A 20,424-nucleotide genomic window follows, 5' to 3' on the forward strand; every position below is an offset into this window, starting at 1 on the left:
AGCGTCTATGTCCATTACACCGCAATACAGAATGAAGACCCCCAGAATTGCTTTCGGAGCCTGAGCGATGGTGAAGCCGTCGAATTCGAATTGACAAGCGGGAAGAAAGGCACCAAGGCCGCCAACGTGACCGGGCCAGATGGCACACCAGTGCAACGTAACAGACGCGCTCCAGAGCACTATCCACGCCATCGAGAGCCTCCACCGTACTATCAGCAAGAGTACAGCCATGGTGGAAGTAGAGCCGAACCAAGGGAGATCAAGTGCGAGAATGAAAGGGTTAGCGTCAAACGCCCTCGACCAGGACAGATGCCCCGCCCACCAGAACCTGAGATCACAAGGACAAGCGAGAAACCGGTCATGTGGAGTGAGCCAGTTCACCAGAGGCAGCAAGCAGCGACTAGGCCTCTTGCAGAGCCAACCAGAGAGTACGTGCCTAGAATGGATGATGCCGATTATCGGGTGGCGAACCTAGGGCCAAGAATGGTAGACCAGCAGAGAAGCCCCGAGACCGTGGTTCAGATGGCTGTGACGCAGACAGTAGAGCCACCAGAAGCAGAACCAGTGGTGCCACTGCATGAATCCAAGGCCAAAGTAGAAGCACCAGAGAGAGAAGACAAAGCCAAGATCTGTTTCATCGGTGGGAAGCCGGTAACAAGTGGTGAATATACGACCATCTCAGGAGAGGAATTCGCCCTCAGAATCCAGCAGGCGATACAGAGGTCGAAGAGGCAAGATCGAGAGGTGAGACATGCCTAAAGATGCGTACATCGTGAGAGTGGGCGCCATCCATTGACAGCCTTGGAGAAGCTGGACCGCAGAGGGATGGGGGTCCTGTGGCGGGGGGATGGTTGACCTGGGGAGCCCACATTAGATATCAGGTGGCAGGAAGGTAGTGATGCTTATAGTTGTTATTGAATGTATAATTGTTCGCACCTGTTTTCATTTAGCGTTTGAATGTTGTCATGGACATTGACAGGACTTTGTCAAGTAGTTATTGGTCCGGGTAAGTTGCCTGCGGACAGGCAAATTTCCAGCAGGGAGGTATGTGGCAGTCCACCCCAGAGGTGTGCCTGTGCCACAAGGATTTAATTGCAGCCAATGCTGCTGTTAGGAAAGACTGCAGCTTCATAGACACTGCAGGGATGTGAGGGGTTAACAGACCCAGCTCACATCCACGTGCAGAGAACCTGACATTCCCCTGATTGGCTGCCCTGGAGTGTGTGAAGACAGGAAGCAGAGAGGTCAGGGGTCAGCCAGCAGAAGGGACAGAGAAAACTTGCTGCAGTGGAGAGAAGGCAGAGATTGTGCACAGAGAGAGTGAGAAGACATGCTTGGAGCAGGGAGAGGCTCAGGCAGAGAGAGGAGAAAGCCCAGCAGCGTGTGTGCAGTGAATGGAGAAGCTGTTCCCCTGTCCTGCACTGAAGAGGAGATCAGGTGCTGCTGATAGGTGCAAGGCAGAGTGAGAGACCCAGAGAGGAGTGAGAGACCCAGAGAGGAGTGAGAGACCCAGAGAGGAGTGAGAGACCCTGAAGAGTCATGACCAGCAGGAGCTGGCATCTGCAGCTGAGAGTTAAGGTACAGGAGCTCCCCTACCCCCAGGCTGGCCTGCACCCCACATTGGCCCACTTTACCCAGCTATTGAAGTGGCTCTCCACTGCATAGGGGACAACTGTTATTGGGGTGCTGATCACCCTGCGACATTAGCAGCCCAGAGACACCTGCAACACCCCTCTGGCTGCATGCCAGATTTGCCACCACTGCCAAGCCTATATCTACAGCCTTCGTTGTATGTCTAGCAGGGGGTTGCCCTAGGTAACGGGAACCCGCCTGTACCCTATTGAAGGGATTGTTAATTTGCTCTGCCATGCTCGTAGTCAGTGTGCACACTAAGTTAGGTCCTAATTCAAAGTGAGGATATATGTCGACGTGGGACCATTATGTTGACACGTGACTGTGTATGTTGATTCATTTGCCAATAGATTATATTGAGGTTTCTGAGCCATTTAAATTGATTGCTAGATAGAATGATTATTGTTTGATTGTATGCTTTACTGTAGATATTTGTTCATTGAGTATTTCTTCTTGTCATTTGTCATTGAGATATTGCAGCGGTCAATCCGTGTGTTAGTAAATAAATTATTGTCGCTGCTAATCGTGGTAGAGTTGTCTTTTGTGGGTCCCTTGGGTTGTGCCGTTCCCTGCCACAGGTTCCCCAGCAGAAGCCGCGAAGAATCCAGAAGCCGCCGCCGTCACCAGCTCCAGATTAAGGTACGCCATCTTGCACCACACCGTACAGGGGCACTGTCACACTTAGACAAAGCACAGTGACAGATTTTACCTGAGAGGCTGCAATCCTGCAGTCCATAGGTAAAAACTGCCACTGGTAATGAATTAAAGAAAGACTACAGTATATAGCAATAGCAGTCTCAATATGCTAATTCTTGAGTCTTCAAAAGATGTAAATGCAAACCAAGATCTTAAGACAGAGATAAATATATATTATTTCAGTAAGAGTCACTAGTCCTGCCCTCTCTTTTATATCACCAAGGCCTGGGTCACTGTGATCTCTCTGTAAGGAGTGGGGCACTATGTTCATAACACCATTGTCTGTTGTGTAGGAACAGACTGTTGAGCTGTTCATGTCTAACTGTTGGTCTAACAGCTTTTCTATGTCCTCAACTGCCTTTAGAAATTCCAGTTTGTTCTAACTAAAGCACAAAAGCAAATATAGAGCTTGTATGCACACTACCATTTCCAGATGACTGCTTAGTAGGAACAATCTTAATTAATTATGCTAGATTACATTATGATACACTATTCTATTTATATTGCTGTGAACAATGATGCACTCCGATGTCCATGCCTTCTTTTTAATTTATCATAATGTGCTTCATGATTCATGAGTGATACCAATTAGATTTAATATAAAAAATATATAATGATCATGACAGCTCAGCTAATTCTGAGTCTAAGCATTATGTTGTAAAAGCAGGCACTTCTGATCAAGTTTATGCTGGAAATTTAAAAAGGCAATGTTTTTACTAGTCTTTTTTTTACTAGTAAAAGCATTGCCTTCTTAAATTTTAATCATAAACATGGATTGGACGCGCCGGGTTTTAGAAACTGTTGCTTTGTAAATAAACCCCTTTAGCTGGTACTTAGGGGTTTATTAACTAAAGCAGGGTACACACTGGACGATGGATGATGTTGATATAGTTAACAATATTGGGTGAATGTTGTCCAATGTGTACATTCAATATTGGTAATGTCTGTACATGCAGCTCAATCTGACAATACGTTCATCAGCAACTGCATGTACGGAGCGGGGGCTGGTGGCGACCGATATCGATCAGTGTTTATGCACTATATCGTTCTCCTGTGGCTCCCTTGATATAGTTAACTGTATCAGTGGCTGTGGGAATCCCCCAATATGTACCCAGCTTAAGTGTTGGGTTCTAAAACCTGGAGCTTAAAATAGTGTTTATGTCCCCAATGTAAAAAGCAATTGATTTTACTAGGCGCATTTTGATGATAAAATCATTGTCCTTTTAAAATTGCCATAAACATCATTTAAAACTCATTGCTTACTACATAAACCCATTGATTTGCATAGTCTGTCCAAATGCATATGGATCATTAGGTTGACCACTATTCGTCAACAGGCAATATGTGGACACATATTATTTATTACCAGCTATTTATATAGCGCATACATATTCCGCAGCGCTTTACAGAGAATAGTAGAACATTTACATCAGTCCCTGCCCCAGTAGAGCTTACAATCAGTGGCGTAGCTACTGTATGGCAGCCACCGCGACTGCTTGTGGGAGCAAGTGCCAGCGGGGCACCGCCGGTGCTCATCAGGTGGCAGAAGAAGAGAGGGTGGTGGGCACAGGGCGCACTGTGTGCCGCAGACAGTCTCCCAGCGCTTCAGACACTGCCCGTCTGCCCGTCTGTGTGTGTCTCGGCTCCTCGCTGTGTGACATCAGAGGTCACGCAGCGCAACCCCACATCAGCCCATGCCTTCAGCTGCATCTGTTTGCCCCTTCATCCGTGTCCACCCACCTGTTATTTTGAGTGTGGAGGAGGACTGTACACTGGTCCAGTGGCTTGTGGAAATGAGCGGGCCGAGAGGAGGAGATTCTGGGTTGCCGAGCTACTGAGACTGAGAGGGCATCCCTGAGGGGCTGCCGGGCAGCCAAGAGGACCTCACTGAGGGGCTGCCTGGCAGCTAAGAGAGGGCCTACCTGAGGGGGTGCCTGTATACCACTTGGGCTAGGAGGAGAAAATTCTGCTGAGCAGGCTGAGGGGCAGCGGTGCCACCACTGCAGAGCCATGCCTCCACTAAAAATGCCACAGGGTAGTGGACGGGGAGCATGGACGGAGGAGGACTGGAGCCCTGATGCACATGTGAGTGAATGTACTGCAGGAACTCATTTTTATGTATGGGGTATATAACGATATTTGGGGGGGGGGGGCGCCAGGCGATATTTTGGCTGGGGGAGCAAAATTTTTAGTTACAGCACTGCTTACAATCTATATTCCCCACCACATGAACGTGCAAATACAGACATACTAGGGTTCATTTTGTTGGAAGCCAATTAGCCTACCAGTATATTTTTGGATTTTGGGAGGAAATCGGAGTACCCGGAGTAAACCCACACAAGTATGGGGAGAATATACAAACTCCACACAGTTAGAGCCATGGTGGGGATAGAACCCATGACCTCAGTGCTGTGAGGCAGTAATGCTAAACATTACACCATCCATGCTGCCCACATAAAAAAGGTTGACATGCAAAAGATCGACATGTTACATAGGGGGAAATTTACCAATATGAAAAACCTAGTTTTTCGTATTGGTATTTCCCCTACGGCTGCATACGACTGTTTTAGTCGTATGCAAAGTCGTGTTCCGGAGGGGAAATTACAAAGCAGTCATGTACGACTGCTTTGTAACCCTCCGATGGTGTAACCATTCGTATTAGCTGGCCATATATACGGCCGCTAATACAAATTTTTCTAGCAGTCTGCACGGATCAGTCAGATCCGTGCAGGCTGCAAGGTGTAAAAAAAAATTGAAAAATAAATATAAAAAAAAAACGGCGTGGGGTCCCCCCCACAGCTGTAACCAGCACCAGGCTGAAGGAGCCGGGGCCGGTAATTAAAAATCAGGGAACCCGACAAATAGGGGTTCCCCGATTTTTAACAGAGCAGGAGCCTGGGGCTGGTTCCCAAAATACGGGGGACAAAATGACTAGGGGTCCCCCGTATTTTAAGAACCAGCCCCAGGCAAAACCAGCCAGCAGGGTAATGCCACAGCCGGGGGGAGACTTTTTATACAAGTCCCCCCGGCCAAAGCATTCATCCCTACCGACCAGTCAGCCTGGCCAGGGGCCCTGGGGGAGTGGGGACCCCCCCAATGAAGGGGTCCCCCCCCTCCAGGACTTACCTGACCAGGCTGAAGCCTGGTACTGTCCCCGATGCCCCTGGGCGGTGGGCATCGGGCTGATTAAGTGTAAAAAAAAAGATTAAACTATTGTATTTTACTGTGGCACTACAAGTGCCAGCAAGCCTCCCCAGCAAGCTGGGACTTGGAGAACCACAAGTCCCAGCCTGCTGGGCATTAAAGGGCCCGCTGGCACTTGTAGTTCCACAGTTAAAAAAATAGTACACAAAACACACTGACACACATTTTAAATAAAAGTTTAATACACACATCACAAACACACTGATACTTACCTATCTTGATCCCGTCGGTAGGTCGCTGGCTCCGGTGTCGGCGGCTCCAGTGTCGGCGGCTCCGGGTCGGCGGCTCCGAGGTCGGCGTCCTGTCTGAAGAAAATCCATGTTGGACCTGTGGAAGTAAATCCTACTCACCAGGTCCTCCATGGATGGTCTTCTGTCTTCTCTCTTCTTTTCCAGGACTTATCTTCTGTCTTCTGTCTTCTTTCTTTCTTCACGCTGCCGCCGGGACTTTCAGAGCTGGAGAGATGTTGCCTCCTCGACGTCTGGACTAAGAATGGATTCTAGCCAATCAGGAGCCGACTTTACTGGCTCCTGATTGGCCACTAGGCGGCTCCTGATTGGCTAGAATTCATTCTTAGTCCAGACGTCGAGGAGGCAACATCTCTCCAGCTCTGAAAGTCCCGTGAGCTGCCGGCAGCGTAAAGAAAGAAGACAGAAGACAGAAGATAAGTCCTGGAAAAGAAGAGAGAAGACAGAAGACCATCCATGGAGGACCTTGTGAGTAGGATTTACTTCCACAGGTCCAACATGGATTTTCTTCAGACAGGACGCCGACCTCGGAGCCGCCGACCTCGGAGCCGCTGACACTGGAGCCGCCGACACCGGAGCCGCCGACACCGGAGCCAGCGACCTACCGACGGGATCAAGATAGGTAAGTATCAGTGTGTTTGTGATGTGTGTATTAAACTTTTATTTAAAATGTGTGTCAGTGTGTTTTGTGTACTATTTTTTTAACTGTGGAACTACAAGTGCCAGCGGGCCCTTTAATGCCCAGCAGGCTGGGACTTGTGGTTCTCCAAGTCCCAGCTTGCTGGGGAGGCTTGCTGGCACTTGTAGTGCCACAGTAAAAAACAATAGTTTAATCTTTTTTTTTACACTTAATCAGCCCGATGCCCACCGCCCAGGGGCATCGGGGACAGTACCAGGCTTCAGCCTGGTCAGGTAAGTCCTGGAGGGGGGGGACCCCTTCATTGGGGGGGTCCCCACTCCCCCAGGGCCCCTAGCCAGGCTGACTGGTCGGTAGGGATGAATGCTTTGGCCGGGGGGACTTGTATAAAAAGTCTCCCCCCGGCTGTGGCATTACCCTGCTGGCTGGTTTTGCCTGGGGCTGGTTCTTAAAATACGGGGGACCCCTAGTCATTTTGTCCCCCGTATTTTGGGAACCAGCCCCAGAGCAGGAGCCTGGGGCTGGTTGTTAAAAATCGGGGAACCCCTATTTGTCGGGTTCCCTGATTTTTAATTACCGGCTCCAGGCTCTGTCAGCCTGGTGCTGGTTTCGGATGTGGGGGGGGCCCCACGCCGTTTTTTTTTTTTTATTTATTTAATTTTTCTATTTTTTTTACACTAAAGCCTGCATGGATCTGACTGATCCGTGCAGGCTTAAAGAAAATAGAACAGGAAAATGGTGTTCTATTTTCCTGTCGTATTTGCGTGGGTGTTTCACACCACTTAGCAGCCGTTTTATCAGTACGGCTGCTTAGTACATCAGAAACCACCATTCTTTTGAATGGTGATTTCTGTCGTATCCTATCGATGGTGTAGGACATTCGTATTTGTAAATATAAATACGAATGTCCCATCTTTAGGACTACGAATTGTTGTATTTTTGGGATTGTAAATCCCGAAAATACAAATTCGTAAAAATAAGGTGTATTTCTCCCTACGAATACACCTTTTTTCTACGAATCCATTTTGGTAAATGTCCCCCATAGTTGCATAGTTACATTGTAGGTGAGGCTGAATAAAGACTTGCATCCATCTAGTTCAACCTATGTTTATAATAGTTTATCCCTTGTTGTATAGTATGTTCTGATATTTTAAAGACAGATTATGTTACTTTTTCGTACCCACGGATGTTTTTAACCAATAATTGTTTATCCAACCTTATTTTAAATGTATTTAGAGTGTCTGCCGACACCACTTCTCCAGGAAGAGAGTTCCAAAGTTTGACTGTTCTGACTGTACAGAAATTTTTTCTTCTAGATGAACAAAATCTTTTTTCTTCTAATCTAAACTCGTGCTCTTGCGTCCTAGATTCCTGTCTAGCAGAAAAAGGGTGGTTGACAGTTCCTTATATTGGCCCCTAATGTATTTATACATATTGAGCATGTCCCCCCTTAAAGTCTTTTCTCTAGTTTAAATAGTCCCAGATTGCTTAATCTTTCCTCGTAGCTTAAATTCTCCATTCCCCTAATAAGCTTTGTTGCTCTTCTTTGGATTTTTTCTAATTCTATGATGTCCTTTTTATAGTGCGGGGCCCAGAACTGTACTCCGTATTCGAGGTGCGGTCTAACCAATGATTTGTACAGAGGCATAATTACTATTGAGTCCCTAGTTTCCATGCCCCTTTTAATACATTTTTATTTTAATTTTGTTGGCCTTTTTAGTTGCTATATTACATTGAGCACTACACCCTAGTTTGTTGTCTATTTGGACTCCTAGATCCTTTTCGAGTACTGAGTTACCCAATTCATCCCCGCTTAGGTTATAACTAGCACACTGGTTATGTCTCCCAAGGTGCATGACCTTGCATTTGTTCACATTGAACCTCATCTTCCACTTTTTTACCCACTCATCTAGATTGTCAAGATCATTGTGAAGCGTGGTGACATCTTCTGATGATTTAATAACTCTGCTCAGTTTTGTGTCGTCCGCAAAGATGGATACATTGCTGAGTAACCCCATCCCAATATCGTTAATAAAAATGTTAAGTAAAATGGGCCCTAGAACCGAACCCTGTGGCAATCCACTTAGTACTGGAATCATATTTGATACGGCACTGTTCACGACATGGAAAAAGGTCAACATGCAGGGGGTCTAATAGAATTTTTTTTGCTTGCCAGGATGTGCTTGGCACACTGTTAGATTTCCCCTCCATGTCCATTGGAATGGTAAAGTATGAACAAGTGATTTTTTATTAAGAAAAATCGACCTAATGTCGACCTAATGCATGTCAACCTTTTTCATGTGTGGACCTACTGCTTGCAGACCAATAGTGGCCAATGACCACATACCTTCCAAATGATGGTCATAATGTCAGAGCACTAAGGACTGGACGGCTGCAGGTTGTGTAACTATTATTGTGTATACATGTCACTAGAATCCTTTGCTTTATTTGACTTCAATGCATATAAAGTAAATGTATGATGCTGTATGTGAGAAGCCAGGGCACAACTTCTATATTAAGCAGCAGTAGTTATCTAGAAGTACTGAAGGAATGTACACAGAGACAGCTGCATTTGTTAAATAGATTTAATGTGTTACTTTCTACATTTTATTGCAGTTTAGTAATAGCTACAGAAATCAACAACACAAACCAGAAGCTAGGCTCGTGGCACGTGTCTGCGTCTGATAAGACCACACAAACTGTTGCGTTGAAACTGTTTGTACATTTTAAGTGCAGAATTCACTGGGGACCAGACATTTAAAAATATGTCATACGACAAATGACACCATTGAACCTAGGAGACCCTTACCCCTTATATTTCTGCCCCTTTCATAGACGTTACCCCTTAAGTTAAAGGAAGAATTAATAGAGGAAGATACAGAGCCAGATGCACTACGCTTCAAAAGTGATACAATGGAGAGTGATAAACAACCAGCCAATCAGCTCTTGCCTGACATTTTTTAAACACAGTCTGTGACATAACAGGTAGAAGCTGATTGGATGGCTGTTTATCACTCTCCATTTTATCACTTTTGAAGCTTAGTGCATCTGACCCACTATCATTTTTTACATAAAAAAGGGAAATGGATTTGAGGGAGCTTAGACATACTACATTAACAGTCGTTATTTGCATCCAGAAACGGGTTAAAACTGTCTGAGCCCCTTGCTGTCCTCATGTTGGCTACAGGTTCAGACAGGACTGTTCCTTCTTTTGAGAAAGATCTGACTGCCTTTGCTTCAACACCCCCCTCTGAAAACCACAACCCAGCCTAATTGGATAATACAAGGCCCTTGGGTCATTAGGTCCTATTGTAAGGGGTCCTACTGACAGCTGCAACAATAAACCAGATTGGTTGCTCTGGCAAATCCTGCCCCCTCTGCTTTCCTCAGCACACACATAGCAATGAGCCCCTATTCAGCCTGTGTTTTCAGCAGGGCTTGTGTTTTCAACAGACTCCCTCTTGCTGATCCACTTGGCACACAGGTAAGGAGATGGCACAGTTTGCAGAAATGGGGTGTGGGGGGAAGAAATAACACACCTTTGTTATGGTTCTAGGATTAGAATTAAAACACACTAGAATAAGGACCATTATAAAAGACTATTGCGATACAGTAATTGAAATAACTTTCTGCTATGTGGCAACAACAGCTTTTTTTGTTGTTGAAAGTCCAGAGCTGATAGAAAAGGCTGCCATTGTTGGCATAGCTATGAAGCGATCAAGAATGCATGCTCATTATATCGCCAGGGCAAACCCAGCTTTGGTGGAGGAAGCCCTATTTATTTTTTAAAGAACAAGTTGAACAATGAGGTTCTTTCATCTATTCCATTAAAATATTACATCATTTTAACAACATATTATTTTGCAAATGATTATGTACAGTACTTTAATTAGACAGTTTCAGGAGTAATGCTTTCTAGTCTGTGAACTGATGAACATATATTTATAACCAGTTACCAGTAATGATTTACACAGACAATGTTGGCATTATATTTGTGTGTCAAACGCTAAACACCCTTCCATTCAGATCACTAGTTCTTATTGTACTTCATTAAAATGGTAAGTAAAACTTTATATATAGAGAGTTTGAGAGCGTCAGTTTATACAGACATAGGGCCAGATGTACTAAGCTTAAAAAGTGATAAAATGGAGAGGGATAAACCACCAGCCAATAAGCTCATAACTTTCATGTCACAGGCTGTGTAGGTATGGCCATCGACCAATGATGATTTTAAATCATCGATGCTTTATGGCTGATGTAGAATAGTTTTTTTCATCGATGGGACAGAACCAGATGGTTTCTCAAAGAGGCCGGAGGATGGAGCATAGCTCCGCCCTATACACATGAAGCCCCACCTCTGTGTATTGAGTGGCCTACAGGCCAATCAGTCAAAAAAAAAAGGATGACCGTTGATAGGTATAAACATCAATGATCATACATTGCATAGTTTAACACTATCGATGGCCAGTTGCACTATTGCCATTGATGGCAACCATCGATGGCAATGACAGTGATGGCTAACCTTAAGGCTGTGTTTATAAAATAAGAGGTAGGAGCTGATTGGTGAATGGTTTATTACTTTCCATTTTATCACTGCTTAGAACTTCTGGCCCAATGGGGAGTAAATAAAGAATTATCATTTATTAGAATTATTGCTGTCATAAGTGTTCCTTAATTGTGGATCTACGGTTACCATTTCTCCTAGTTTATGTCACTTTACTGTGATAAAAAGAATAGGCCTTATTCAGATGTGGCTTCAGATGTAGCTGGAGCTGCTCCCTGTGCCACAAAGTATCTATTATCAATACTTTGCACATGTGCAAGCAGGGGTTAAAGTGAGCGGGAACTGGGTGGAACTGAGTTCCACCACCTCTAATGGTGAGGTGGAACATTTTAACCTCCACATTGGCCCTGCACAGTAATTCTCACAGAAAATCATTGTAGTTTGCAGGGGGATCCCAAAAACCCTACCACTGACCCTTGTTCTGCCTAATGGGGGTAGGGGAGGGGGGTAATTAGGTGACATAGAGAAATGAGTTCCCCCACCTCTGCATGACCACTTTAAATCCTGTGTGCAGGACCCATTCTGCTACAAGGTGATTGACAGTCTGCTGCTATTTGATGGGCAGGTTGAAGGCGGCAATAACCTCCACCTGTGAAAATGGAGTTGGGAAGAGCCAGGGATCTCCACTGTTATACAGAGATTGCCTGTCCTCTGTGTTCGGTGGATTGTGTGGCACCATAGGTGCCGCATCCTGCCTGATGGTAGGTCCAGTGATGCGATGCTGCTTTCTAGGATGCAGGTCAGATCACTACTGCAATAGAGGCATATGCTTATAATCATATTTGATTATAAGCAGATTGCATCCTGCACAAGGCTCCCTTTTTGCAATAAATCTCCTGCTGCCCTGTCTCCCGTATTCTTCCATTTCTGCCAGGATTTTTTTTACAAGCAAAGTGATTTGCTGTAATCACTGCTTGTTATAGCTGCTGAGGAGTCCCTGTTGGTGAGTCTCATTATACACGCTAGTGGGAACCCCTGACAGAAAGGGAGACAGCAGAACAATGATCATACAGGGTCTTTGGTATTTGAGCTTGTGTTCACTCACCCATAGCATGCTGCTTCTAGCAAACTGTGACTTAGGGTAAGAATTTTTGTTAGTAATCTTTCTGTAGTTAAACACATTTGTTTAATTAGAGTATCTGCTGTCCATGATGATTTGGTTAATACTGTAAGGGTATGGAATACAGCACATCCAATAAATATACAGAAGTTAGTACCTACAAGTTGCATTTAATACACTTAAAACATACTTATATGTGTATGAATGAATTCACACAAAGTCAAATTACATTTTGAATTTATTGCATAGGAATCACATTAATCATTAATCCTGTATAATTTGTTGAGCAAGAAGTAAATAAATGTTAATATCAATACTTTCAACAACTTTCCAAAAGATATTGTTATACAGAAATATCTCACAATAACAAGCATTTAAGCATAGACCCGCCTTTTAAGCAGAATGTGACACGTCCCCTCAACAGAGAACTGTGCTGTAATTTCCCAGATTCTTGTTTTCAAAAGTAGGCAAGTATGCTTATCATAAATGCCTCCTGCTGCATTGCTATACCGCGCTAGCGCTGCAGCTTCCAAGGAAGCAAAAGTGATAGCTATTCCAACCACATCTGAATTAGGCACAATACATAGACCTCCAACTAGCTAATAGCATTGGCAATATCCTTGATTGGTTTTCTATCCCAAGTTAAAGCAAATATGCCAGGCAACATTGCCTAAGTATTGTTCCAAATGTGGGCCATTCTTACTGTCATCAGGTACTGTATGCCAGAAAATACAGTTGGTTAATGACAACCATCTGTGTGTGCAGGCATTGGGTTCTGTGATCAGAGTACTGGTCAGCAGGCAAAAAAACATTAGAAATGCAGTCATTTCAAATTATTGAAACAGAGAAAAATTGAAGATAACATATACCGTGTGTGTGTGTGTGTGTGTGTGTGTTACAAATCATCAATACTTTGGAGCTTATTCTGATCGGTGCGGCCAAACGTGCGTACGTTCCAAAACAACGTACGCTATTCGTACTCGGCCGTTGGGGTTAAGTCCACCCACAACTCAGCCGCATACGTACGGCCAGAAACAACGTCGAAGGGGAGTGGCGTACAATTGAGCGTACGCCAACGTACACGGACGGACCGGCCCTTACACTCCGACAACTGGCGTACAACTGAGCGTACGCCACCGTTTACGGACGTCTCTCGTTCGTCTTCCCGCCGACTTCTTGCGGAAATCTGAGCGTACGCCAGCTTGCACGGACGGGTCGCTATTGTTTTCAATGGAAAACTCAGCTTATGTCACCGCTCATGAGAGTGAGCGTACGTCCGTGTACGCTGGCATACCCTTCACATATATGGACCTGCAAATCTTGCCTTTCAACTACAATTCTGACAATTAATTAATTATTCTATTTGTTATTCAATTATTGTTTTATATTAACTCAATTGTCTACCTTAATAAAGACCCTAATAAAACAACATTTTAACCCTCATTACATGTATATTTGTTATGTTCTAATGTGGCATTTTAATCACTATCTATGTGTCCCCATATTGCTGTTACTTTTAAATCAAGTTATGTTGGTGTTTCTGTATATGTACTAAATTATGTCCATAATTAGTTTGTCCAAAATGTGTAACATGTATACCTACCCTGATGTTATGTGTGATGTTTTAATCGAACAACATTAAACATTCATGCATTTTCACTATGTGTTATTTTACTCAAAAACACACACATTCACACATCAATCATTACCCCTCACCTCAAATTACAAATATAACTTACATTACACATCTGTATGTACCTACCCTTACAAGCCCTCTAACATATTTATTATTAAAAACACAGGCAATTTATAACAGAATATAAACATTTATTTATAACAAACATAATAAGGGGGGGGGGGGGGTAAAAATAAATTAAATGCAGGCCTCCATTTGGGAAAACAGGATGCTCAAATACAGGAGGGTCAGGAATATCTCCCGCATTATTGCTGCCACCTCCTCCTGGTGCTGTTCAGTGTCTGTAGTGAAGGGATAAAAAAAAAAAAAATAATATATAACATACACAAATGTTTGTTGTATTTGTACATAATAAAAAGTTGTGAGTTATGTGTGAAGGCCACATACATTTTTAAACTACATTGAAGATGGGTCTGCTGTAAACACAGTACTAAAAAATAATATGTTAACACACACATACTGTACATAGTAAATAACATTAATTAAATTAGTCCTTCTTGGATGAATGTATGCTGTATCCCAATTGGTAGTTTGGTTTTGGGGGACTCTCCTCTAACCTCACAATTAGGCTGTGCTATTTAAGGGTTATGACATTGTTGCGGCTTAAGCACTCCTTACTAACTTACATTTAGGACATTGCTGTACAAATTATAGGCCTAAAGCTATGTTTGTAAAGCATGCATCCGCATGGCCTCACACACTATTAACAAAACAATCTATAAATTTATGTTGCACATCATGCTGGGAACTGGAGTTACCCAACACCTGGAGCCACATAACTACAACACCACTAATGTCGGATATCTCATTGGATGTACTGTTATGTCAATTATTCAAGGGGTGAGGCATGGCCACACTCCAAAAAACCACCAAGGGGACCCTTGTTCCTGGAGAAGGACAGGCCACACCTCATGGTCGCCCTGCAGTGATATGTTGCAACTAATATTGATGTTGGATACACATATGTGGTTGTTGTGATTGTTTATGTGTAGAAATGTGTAGGTAAACATTAGACACATTATTTACTTACGGCTACTTGAGCCATCCTGGTCGCCGCTGGTTGGGTGTGCGGTGGTTGGGGGGGTCAGGAGCAAGGGGGATGGGATTGGACTTTGGATGCTGGTAGTGGGTGTGAGTGGGGATTGGAGAGGTTTGGGGGTGGGTGGTGGAGAGGTGTAGGGGGGTTGGAAATGGGGTGGGGAAGGGGTGGGGGTTGAGGAGGGGGTGGGGGTTGGGGAGGGGGTGGGGGTTTGGGAGGGGGTGGGGGTTGGGGAGGGGGTGGGGGTTGGGGAGGGGGTTGGGGAGGGGGTTGGGGAGGGGGTTGGGGTGGGGGTTGGGGAGGGGGTGGGGGTTGGTGAAGGGGATGGGGAAATTTGGTGGGCCCCAGCTTGACCCATTGTCTCCTCTTCCTCCTCCTCTTCCTCCTCCTCTTCCTCCTCCTCCTCTTCCGGCTGCTCCTGGGCTGCCTGGTCACGGGCTGCCTGCTCCCGGGCTTCTATGCGGGCTCTTGCCCGTGCTGAAATGTTCATGTTGATGGCATAGAAATCGAAGATTGGGTTTCATAAAAAAGGGGGAAAGAAAAATTAACATTAGTCATGCTCATAACCTTCCACATTATCATTGCTGTTATATTTCAGACATTTATCATGCAAACTAATTGATATGCTACACCCAAAAACTGAGCAACTACTTAACCCCCCCCCCCTATACACCCCCTATACACCCATATACACCCCCTATACACCCCATATACACCCCCTATACACCCCCTATACACCCCATATACACCCCCTATACACCCCATATACACCCATATACACCCCCTATACACCCCATATACACCCATATACACCCCCTATACACCCCATATACACCCATATACACCCCCTATACACCCCATATACACCCATATACACCCCCTATACACCCCATATACACCCATATACACCCCCTATACACCCCCTATACACCCATATACACCCCCTATACACCCCATATACACCCATATACACCCCCTATACACCCCATATACACCCATATACACCCCCTATACACCCCCTATACACCCCCTATACACCCATATACACCCTCTATACACCCCCTATACACCCCCTATACACCCCATATACACCCCCTATACACCCCATATACACCCCCTATACACCCCATATACACCCATATACACCCCCATACTCAGGAACATATTTATAAAAAGTACAGAAAACATTGCAAAAAAACGCAGTCATACTAGTAAATAAAAACTTACATCGGGCAATATGGCGGCGAAGTGAGCATAGCAACACTGGCTGCCGCCGGCGCAGGTCAGACCAGCGCCGCTCAAGTTGGACCAGGTTTCTATCGACGCCGGTCCGGGCGAAAATTAGCCGGCGGGCAGCATTATATGCCCGCCACTTGTCAAGATTTGACACATAAGGGCCCCTGGTCCCCAGGCGGCGGTCCATGACCTCAACCAAGGCCAATAGCTCCTGGGTAGAAAACGCCCTAGCCCTGGTTGAAGTCATAGTGTCAATGGCGCAGTTATTAATTGCAGGTACATATATAACTTTTGGTGCTTGCTGATTGGTGTAAAAAATTGTTGGTGTAAAAAATTGTTTGTTTAGTATTAACTTTATTAATCCTTCTTACATGAACAAACTGGATGCGAATAGAAACTTACGCGGACCGTTCCGATATACACACACCATAACCAACAGCATGCATTCAATGTATAGAGAGGAACTGTATATACAGTGTGCGAAAAAGAATACACGCAAGCGTCTACTAATAAATACGCTGCTAAAAGGGGCCCAATGCAACATGTTGGTGTATGACAATTTCAGACTCATGACATATGTAAGGAAAGCATTATAACGTGATGTTTTGAAATGTGACTCACAAAGCATACACGAACTCAAACAGATACCAGCTGACAACACTCATCATTGGAATGACAGGTGCACACATTTCACGATGTAGCACACAATGCTCCACAACCTGTGTATGTGCATATACAGGTGATTGATCAGGTGCGTGGAGACCTGCGTAATTTAAGCGGCAATTATCGGCAGGAAATATCGGCGTAAATTAGCAAGTACATTGCGGGGAAAAATATATGCCCCCTTGTTCATGGCGGGAGATTAACATATAAATATTCAGTCAGATGCAGGCCAGAATTGCTGCAAACATGTCTAACTCAGACGATTCCGCAGCTGAGGACGCTCTGCAGAGAGCACAAGCAGAATCCCTGCTTGAAGCGTTACAGAAGAGGGAACAGGAGCGGAGAAGGAGGGCTCAAGAGAGAGGTAGCCTGCCAGACCAAGCGGGCCCCTCACTAACAGGCCCTGTTCAACCTCCACCAGCTCCACAAGGGCCAAGCAACCAGCCAGAACAAGAGGTTGCATCTCTCCAAACAGGTGTGACCCAGCAGGTGCATGGTGAGAGAACTGGGGCCACCAGAAAACGAGCTGCAACATCTAGGGTGAGGACTGAGCAGGAGACCACCTCCAAAAAGAGAAACCCTGCATTTGTAGAGGCAGAATTAAGAATTTTAGTGCCCAGAGCACGTGAATGGATAGAATTGCCAATCAGGAAGCCGGGTGCCAGTGCAAGGAGAAACCTTTGGGACAAGATAACAGAGGAAGTGAACCAGGTGTCACCAGTGGTCAGAGATTTGCTATCGGTGAAGAAAAGGCAAGTGTGTTTGTCCCCCTGATAATGTCATATGTGTGTACATATGTTACATGTATGTTTTGAGAATAATAGAAAGGTGTGTTTGTAGATAGTGCTACACTTCAATGTCACATGTGAACACAACCATGTCTAATAACCCACATTGATATATGAAACATGCACCATTGGTGTGATGTGAGGTTATGGGCACAGTTCTGCTCATGTGAAGTATGTGAAGTATGTGATGGGACAAGAGAAAGTGTGTTTTGGAAAGAGTTGTTGTAAAGGTGCCCATACACGTTACAATTATTGTATACAATATTGTATACAATATCGCATCTCATAGCATATCGGTTTAGCGATGAGTACAAAAAGTATGTGCAGCACATACTTTTTGTACTAGATCTCATCTAATCTGATCTCATCGCAAAACCGATATGCTATGAGATGCAATATTGTATACAATAATTGTAACGTGTATGGCCACCTTTACATGTTCCATATGATGCAACTGAAACAAGAATGAGCAAACTGTGCACATGTAGCTGGTGAGAAACTACACATCCCAGTATGCCATCCCATAGTTAAATGACTCCATAATAACCACACTGTCAAGCTATGGTGGAATGTGCAGTTTCACAACAGGTGGAGGTGCCTAATTTGGCCAGGGATGATGTCATTTCTGCATAGTGATCTATGTATGTGCATTTAGTGGCCTAATGAATGAGATGAGACACTGAAATGCCTCCTAATGGAGACATTAATGTGTGTGTGGGACACATATGGCTAAAAAACATAAGATCACCCACACTAGGAAATGTCACGTAGTCATGATGTTCACTAGCACAGTGGTGCACATATCTCATGGTGATATTTGTATTTTTAAACTTGTAGGTGGACCGACTTCAAAAGTACACTGAAGAGGAAGATGACTGACCGGTACAACCACAGCATGTCCACCGGGAGAGGTCCTATGCCCGATACTTTGGAGTATACCCCCCTGGAGCAGGACGCCTTGGACGTCATTGATGTGGCCGAGGTCAGGGGGATCTCCAATATGGACAGTGAGCTCCCGGCGGAGGTCTTTGATGCTGCTTTTGATGGTAAGTCACAGTAATGCATTGTATTTTGAAAGAGATTTTTTAGTGCGTATGTGATGGTGACATTGTTTTCAATTATTATCCTAGCAGAAGCAGAAACCCAGGATGTACCGGCAGCATCTTCCTCTGCAGAGCCACAGGTGGAGCAAGTGGTCCAGCCTCCACCAAGAAGACACCCCCAGCCCCAGCCACAGGAGACATGGGATGAGAGCATGATGGTGATGCTGGAGAGGATCGAGCAGCAAGGGGTGGATGCTGCGCTCCGTCAGCAGCAGATTGGGGAATTTTTGGAGGATTGGAAGGCCACAAACAGGCAGCAATGTGAGGCCTTGAACCGCATTAATGACACTCTGGCGGCTGGCATGCAAAACATTGGCCAACATATCAGCCGCCTGAATGTCATTCTTGCGGAGCTGCTGCCCACTGCCAGGTCCCTAAGGGACAATCCCCCATCTGCTGGCCCACCCCAAGCTGCTCCCCAACCTTCCACCTCTGCTGACCCTCCTGTGTCCACTAGGGGAAGACGCCGCAAGCCATCTGACCCAAAGGCCCCTGTCCCCAAGGCCCCATCTAAAAGGGGGAGAAAAGGGCCCAAATAATGAGACCTGGTTCACTTCCTCTGTGGTTGGACCCCAAATGTTTCAATTGCACTGGACATCCACTTCCTGAGTTGGCCATCTATCCATTTTCGTGCCATGGGCATTAAAGTTCTTATTTTGACCTCTACAAATGCAGGATAAATTTTTGGTGGTGTGTATCTTGCTTAGTATTCACCCTGGTTGTTGCAGTACGTATTCTGGTGTCCCCATTTCTTTCACCATTGCATTTGCAGGGTAACACATGTTTGGAGATATGCAACCTCTTGTTCTGGCTGTTTTTTTTATTTTTGTGTCTATTTTATTTGTTTATTTGATTTATGACATGAAAGTGTCTACTAAGCTGTGATGCTGAACAGCAAATAAATTTATTTTACCAATTAAAACAAAATTGTTGTATGTGTCATTTCTTGTGTGAAACAAATACTAGATTTATGTGTACTTACTGACCAGGGTATTTTTGAACATTTGTTGAAGTGTGGTCGAAGTTTCCCATGTGTAACCCTCTCCATGGTCATTCCCATGTTCCTATCCAACTTTTCCCTGCTAATTAGTTTGTGTCAGCACATGTGCAGAGCAACTTAATAGGTGAGAAAGCAGTTTGTGTGCAGGTGAGGTAGCTCCTACAGTAGTAGGTAAAAGCAGGTCCAGAACAATGCTTTCCTCATGGAGTGGGTGAGGCAGACAAAAAAGGGTCAAAAGGTACATTTGTGTAGGAATGCATATGTGTCCTCCCTAAAAAAAGATGTGTGAATCGGCCAAACATGATAAAATTGCTTGTGAAGAAACATGTATAAGTTTTTAAATATATATGATTTTACAGTGTCATAAGCAGATGTAGGAATCCTTTGTTAGAGAGATGTGAGTGCAATAATGTGATTGGTGGCATCTTACATCCAGAGTGTAGTCAAATCCAATTCATAGCAGATCAGATAGTGGTACAGTTCTGTATTTTGGCTACTATACAAAGATTGTGTGCAAAATAGTGGGCATGGGCTTAAAACATTGCTGAAACATCCTTTGTAGGTGTTAGATGTGGTTTATGTTATTGTATCATAAATACAAAACCTATGTTTGTATTAGAGTGAACACGTTGACACATGTCGACATGTGTAGATTGAGTGTGCTACTGTGTAAAGTCTATGAAAGCACGTAGTGAATGTGTCTAACTGTTTAGCAAATAGCTACCTTAGCATATATAAGCAGGTCTTAAAAAGATTCTTACCTTAAATTAAACAAACCTTTAAATGTCGAGAAGTATAGAAAGATAAGCTTCCAATGTGTTTGAGTGCTGTGTGTGGCTTGCAGGTAGTGAAATCATG

At 44.6% G+C, this 20,424-nt stretch overlaps 1 protein-coding gene across 1 annotated transcript in view; it reads left to right on the forward strand.

Annotated features, from left to right (window-relative positions):
* Nucleotides 1-9,777: 9,777 nt before the first annotated feature.
* The window catches only part of OPTC (opticin), a 97,294-nt gene continuing 86,647 nt past the window's right edge, over nucleotides 9,778-20,424 (forward strand). Inside the window, exon 1 of the mRNA XM_083172853.1 lies at nucleotides 9,778-9,901. The gene's annotated coding sequence lies outside the window, so the exon portion shown is untranslated. The remainder of the gene's footprint in view (nucleotides 9,902-20,424) is intronic.

This window comes from Crinia signifera, chromosome 2, assembly GCF_055691185.1.
Source record: "Crinia signifera chromosome 2, ASM5569118v1, whole genome shotgun sequence".
NCBI classification, from domain to species: domain Eukaryota; kingdom Metazoa; phylum Chordata; class Amphibia; order Anura; family Myobatrachidae; genus Crinia; species Crinia signifera.